This window comes from Epinephelus fuscoguttatus, linkage group LG20, assembly GCF_011397635.1.
Source record: "Epinephelus fuscoguttatus linkage group LG20, E.fuscoguttatus.final_Chr_v1".
NCBI lineage: Eukaryota > Metazoa > Chordata > Actinopteri > Perciformes > Serranidae > Epinephelus > Epinephelus fuscoguttatus.
Window position 1 is genome coordinate 15,720,094 of NC_064771.1, and position 4,503 is coordinate 15,724,596.

Here is a 4,503-nt window from a genome sequence, read left to right on the forward strand (position 1 = left end):
GGTGCAGTGTGCCTGTCTGACTGTCTGCCTGTAGAGTGGCGGATCCTCAAAACCAGCGCTAGAGTGCCTGGGAGGGACTCCACATACTTTGCTCTCAGTTCCCTCCTTCAGCTTAGTGACAACAGAGGGAGGGGGAGTTATAAGGATGGGGGGATGAAAGAGAGGGGACAGGGGAATGAAACAGGAGGGGGGGTGACAGGATTGAAGGCTGACTGTTGAAAGGGCTGTAAGAGATTAGCAGAAAAAGTGAGATAGAGGCACAAAACAGTAAAGGAGGCTCACCTTGAGATGTGTCCTTTTTAGAGGGTGTTAGACAACACAGCTTTCTCTGAAAACCTATATCAAGTTATTACAAATGGAAACTGTATTTTACAATTTGACACTGATTCCCCATTAGCTATCAGAATTTCTGCAATAACCACCAAAAAGAGACAGCACAGACAGTTGACAGCTCTTTTTTAAGAACGAGGTAGTTCACAGCTGTCAAGCAGTGCAGGGATTTTCAAGTCGTCTCCATTCTTGGCAGCTTTATAGTAAAATCCAAAGTGTGTAGTCCCACTGTACTCTAGTATGTAATAAGCCTGGCTGTTGCACAGCAACTGTCAGTGCAAGTAGTGCAGCTTATATCAGTCACTGTGTGACAGTGTATTAGCACTAGAGTATTCATGAGGTATATATTCCACAGCACCTTCATTTTTCTCCACTTGAGGGAAAAAGAAACAGTTGTGCACTTTCTGCCATAATCACTAAGTAAACAAACCAAATTCAATGAGTGGTTCTCAATCTCAAATTGAGCTGTTACACTATCTCATCCTACTGGAATCCTCCGGGAGAGCAGTTTGGACCAGGTTATTTTACAGAGTGTCAGTGCAGATTTAATGACAGAATAGTAACTACACTGGACTGTTTATGAAGCACATTATGAAGGGTTAAGAGGAAAACACAAGGAACACATTTGCAAAACTGCTTTCACCCATTTTTGGGGGCAGTGGAAACAAACTGAAAACATAAAAAAAACACAGGTGTACAGTGAACTTTTGAAGTTCTAATCCTTAGGATTTTAAAACTGATAAGGGAATCCCATTTTTGATACTATTTATGGTGAGCATTTTCTCTGCAATAGCCATTTGATGCATTCATTTATCAGTAATTACCTCTCTTTACAGTGCTTTTTATTGTTAGTGGTCTGCCATTCTCGCTGGATTCAGATTGAATACACATGAAGGATTCACAGGAAAACAATGCATGTTATTCAGTGCGATTTTATCTCACTGAATACAAATTCACTGCTTGCTTTTCACTGTCTTAATGCTGTGTAGGAGAAATATTTAGTTACTTTTATTGTAAAGCAGCTACAGGAAACACAATGTATCGTACCTAGCAGGGGATATCGTTATGACAGCTCATTATCTCAAAACTCCAATAGTCCAAAAAAGGTTCCATTGGATTGAAAGCCCATTGCTCCAAATATACATAGCTTTCCCGACAGATCGTTGGACCCTCCGAGGTGACAATTTGTTTTCCTGCTATAGCAAGACATGACCCGCCCTACTCTGCTTTTGATTGGTTAGTATGTGTTGCCTTCATTGGTTAAGTTGGCCCAGTATCAGACACGAAGAGTGAGATCGGTTAGGGTAAGGGTAAAAATACCAGGGTAAGCCAAACAGAGCCAGAGTAGTGCAGGTCATGCTCTCCACGGTAAAAAGAAAAAAAGAAAAAATGAAAAAAAGCAATGGGCCATAAGAGCAATGGCCACGTGTTTTTGGGATAACAGGCTGTTGCACAAATTGGCTTTTGGTCCAGTGAAACACTTGTAGGACTGTTGGGGATTTGGATAATGGGCTGGCAGAATGATGGAAAGGCACTGTCCCATTTTAGTTTGTCTCAAGATAAGTTTGCCCTAAGTCATTATAATTTCTGTTGTATCTTTATTTCACTGATACAGTAATGCATGTGATATTTATAGTTCATTAATGCAGTAATTCATATAGTCAAAAACGTACAGTTAAAAAGGGGTTGAAATATTTCAAGGAAGTCATTAATTTAATTTGGTGTTTTGAGTTAAAGATTATGAACAGTGACTCATACAGACCACAAGGTGGCAGTAGTGTTCTACTCTAGAGTTACAAGTAGGAAAAAAGGGAAGTAAACAGAAGAGAAGAAGTTGTTAGCAGACGAAGCAGACATATGAAACAAAAAACGTTATATGAAACAATGAATGTCGAGCATGTTTCCCTGTAATGCTGCAGTTTGTTCAGTAAAATGTTGAACGAAGAACATGAGCGTCTGGTCATGTTTTTATAGAAGTTACAGCTAAGTCTCCACAATTTCCATTGCTTTGAGTTACCGTTGCTGGTTGCTGCTTTCTTCTTCTTCTTCTTCTTCTTCTTGTATTCTTGCATGTGCTCACTGAAGCAGAGATCTTAAATACAGGAAATGGATAATTGGAATGTACCAAGTGTTTGCCGCATGATAGGGGGTTTGGGATAAGATGTAGTTAGAATTGTAGTGATTGATTTGTGTTATCCCTTTTGTTTGAATGGTCTGATAAACCATTAAATATGTTTTCCTTTGTGTTTAGTTTGGGAAGTCAGTTTTGCCCTTGTTAGGTGTGTTCAGTTTATGTTGAGTTAGCATATCCAGAGCTAAAGTGGAGAGAGAGAGGGCCAAGAAAATACCATAGTTACTTTGGATGTTCCGCCATTTCTGCTACTGGGGATAGTAACCGCAAAGATCTTACATTAGCCCTTTCTACACAGAGATTGCGTTATAAGGCTGCTACAAAGTCCCTTATTTATGCTGCCTTTGCATTTCTACACAGTACCAAACAACAGAGGCATAATTCCATTCTTGTGTGTGATTTTTGACAACATACTGGCATCACAGGCGCAAAAGAGGTTCAACGGCATGACATGAACACAACAGTGTCAGTCTCTTGTGTGACACATAACATATGTGCCAGCAGCGGTGTCTAAACAATATGGCATAACAAGGCAATAACAATCATTTACCATCCATGTTATATGGCAGTTGATCCCGTCCTCTGCTCGGAGGGTAAGGAGCTCCTGGATCTAATTGTTTTCTCAAATTGCAGACATGCTTGGCTGCTGTTCTTCTTCTTCTTCGAGCTAGCCGCTAACTGATAACTTCACATCTCCCGCAGTGTGTTGTACGTATAATACACTGTCAAAACATCACACCAGTGCAGTCCATGATCCTGTCCTGTCGTCATTCTGTGCTGTTGCTTTCTCTGATTCCACCTCAAAGGGGAGACAACTCTTTCCCCCTATTCCACGATTGTACCTTTTATAGAGATCAGCGAGATGGCATAACGGCATGAAATTCCTGCCTTGAAGAGGCAGCATAAAAGGGGCTATATCTTTAGTAATTGGTGAAAGCTACTGTTAGCTACCAGGGAAAGCAAAACCCCCTTCCTGTTTTGGTTGCACAATGGTTGACGCACTTATTTTGTGCCGTAAATCGAGCCTTCATTTTCCGGCGAAATCGTAACCACTGACAGAATTGCACAGACAAAGTGAGGTTTACAGGAAAGGCAGATTGTGTTATCATTCTACAGCCACTGCATTGTGCAATCAACATTTACTTAGTAAAAAGCAAAAAACATATCTGTTTCCACTTTAACTTCTGTTTAATTTACCTCTTTTATGGGCACAGAACTTCACCGCTAATTTGATAAATTGTTTGTTTTACTTTCAGTTAAATAAAACCCTAGTTTCAAAAACCCACCCATGACTCTTCATGCCTGCCAGCTCAGTCCCTTGTGGACCCCTTCCACATTACACACAGTAATTTGATCCATTATTCATGTGAATAAATACAGCAGCTTCAAATTACAAAATGTCAATCTTAATTTTAAGGGATACAAATCCATTCAAAGCTTAATTGTCTTTCTGCCACATGTACCCTGTAATCTCTGTCATACTTTATGGACTGCTTCTGTTTCTAACAGGCAGCTGGTCATTCACCTGACCCTTGACCTTGACTGGACTTAATGTAGTTGGTTACACTTTGAACAGGAATTAAAAGTAAACCATTATGAGTCCACAGAAAATATGTGCCTGCCTGGTGTCTTTCTTCTTAAAGATATTCAGAATTTTCAGTAACATTCTGCTCAAATAATATCATAGTTTAAATTTCTGAGGAAATATATAGAAATCAAATCGAATACATGAAAGTAGAACCCACAGTGACATTATTGCACAGTTTACCAACCGTCTCTGATTTTGTTGCTGCCAAAAACAAACCTGATTTGTCTTTCCAGCTCACTGTTGATATTAAAATCTCAAATGTGTTGGCTTTGAAAACACTGACAGCTAGCTAAGAGGAAATTGGAAGATTTTTGCGCAGTGTAACAAAACGAGGGAGTGTGTCTTTAAGTTGCTCAATGAGGCCCTTCAGAATGAAGCAGTGACTGAATGAGGCCATAAAACATGACAATGTGCAGAAGAGTGATCTTAAATTGCACAAAGAGGGGATCATAAA